The sequence below is a fragment of the Sinocyclocheilus rhinocerous genome, unplaced genomic scaffold (assembly GCF_001515625.1).
Source record: "Sinocyclocheilus rhinocerous isolate Xijiao unplaced genomic scaffold, SAMN03320098_v1.1 scaffold16830, whole genome shotgun sequence".
Lineage (NCBI taxonomy): Eukaryota > Metazoa > Chordata > Actinopteri > Cypriniformes > Cyprinidae > Sinocyclocheilus > Sinocyclocheilus rhinocerous.
In genome coordinates, this window is record NW_015646751.1 from 1 (window position 1) to 1,967 (window position 1,967).

At 39.8% G+C, this 1,967-nt stretch overlaps 1 pseudogene; it reads left to right on the plus strand.

The window, feature by feature from the left end:
* Positions 1 to 743: 743 nt before the first annotated feature.
* The window catches only part of LOC107708035 (guanylate-binding protein 1-like), a 5,786-nt pseudogene continuing 4,562 nt past the window's right edge, over positions 744 to 1,967 (plus strand).

The window sequence follows — 1,967 nt, forward strand, 5'->3', positions numbered from 1 at the left end:
AGTTCAGAAAGTTCAGTTAAAAAGGCATTATTGCTCTTGGGAGGGTGGTAAATAGTTGTGAGGATGGTAGGAATCGCCCCATTCATATGCAGGCGAATATGCAGGCAAAGTTAACTCAGATACTTTCAATTTCTCTTTATAAAGTATCGCTAGCCCCCCTCCCCGTCCCGTAACACGGGATTTACAAACATAACCATATCCTGGGGGAACAGACTGGTTTAGATGAAAAAAGTCAGCTGGTTTCTGCCACGTCTCAGTTAAACGGAGAAGGTCAAACTTACGGTCAGACAGCAGATCGTACACCAGAGGTCCTTTAGAGATGTGGAGCTGACAGAAGATTAAAAGGATGCGAGCGGAGCTGGATAAGTTCCACTGGAGCATCATCCATACTACAGAAAGGTATACAGCAGAAAGGACGACCCAGATGTAGTTCATCCGCAGTTAATACTCCGTGATCAACAGTCCGTGTGAGCCTCCTCGCCGAGCATGGTTTAGATGACCAGAAAGACCGTATTTGACATGAGCCATCGATGTTATAACTTCGCCGAGACCCGCGATGTATATATTTCCGACGTGGTATGTACACAATATCCGAGGGAAGATGTAGAGCTGACAGAAGATTAAAAGGATGCAAACGGAGCTGAATAAGTTCCGCCGCCGAATACTGGAGCATTGTCCATAGCACAGAATGGTATACAGCAGAAAGGACGACCCAGATGTAGTTCATCCGCACCAATAGCTCAATGATCTTCATAGTTGATCCCTGTGCCAGAGAGGTACCACGAAGAAACAGGTCAGTAACCGGCAGGCAGACTGGCAACAGTAGAAAGCATCAACACGCAGATCAACCAGCGTACAAACCCGCCGAATCAGAGCGGATACACAAATCAGAGTGACTCCTTAAAACAGTGCATAAATGCATTCATGCATTCATAAGTGCATGAAGATTTAGAAGTACTAAAAAGCTTAAAATTCCCTCCCTGAGCAGCGGCAGCTAATAGCGCCAGCGTTCACCCGGAAGTCATTGGTCATTTATATAATAAATGTATTTATATAGTTAACATTTTTTACCATTTCATATATATTGGGTTCCTTGTTATAGTTGTCTGCAATGCGTTTAGCTGCAAGAGCATTATCAGGACCAGAGGCACAATCATGGTCACTTGTGTGAACTCATGAGGAAAATAGCGAGGACGTAACGACAGAGTCATAATTTCATAATGCGTAAGGAATGGGTCATGCGAATTGATAAGTCAGTTGCCCATTTATCATTTACAGCAAAGCAAACCTGTTGTGCCAAATGTCGAAAACTACCCAAACTGCATGTCAAGTTCTATTTTTGGGCTAAAACAATGAAACAAATAAAACACAATACAAATATAAAACATTACATAAGTAAAACAATTAAATGTTTAAACAATTACAGATATTATATTCATTGTAGGATTTTAAAGAGTATTCTTGTTTAAAATTATGTAATGCTTTTGTAATACATAATAAATTATGTAAAAGTTGGCACCAGAAGTCACAAAGAACAGAATGAAATATTATAATTAAGTAAATGACTCAACTGTGAAAAACATAATCTCATTCATCATAAATACAACAGAATCAACTGATTAATTCCATCAGGCACTTCCATTCATACACTGAACAAAATTATAAACGCAACACTTTTGTTTTTGCCCCCATTTTTCATGAGCTGAACTCAAAGATCTAAGACTTTTTCTATGTACACAAAAAGCCTATTTCTCTCAAATATTGTTCACAAATCTGTCTAAATCTGTGTTAGTGAGCACTTCTCCTTTGCCGAGATAATCCATCCACCTTATCACTGAAATATCAATGACAATCTGCTGCGTGAGGTCACGTGAGGCGCTCCCTCTGGCATGATAATCTTAATAATATCTTGTCGTGTGTGATGCGCCACGATGTTAAAATCTTGTAGTGTGTGCATGTTTAAGATT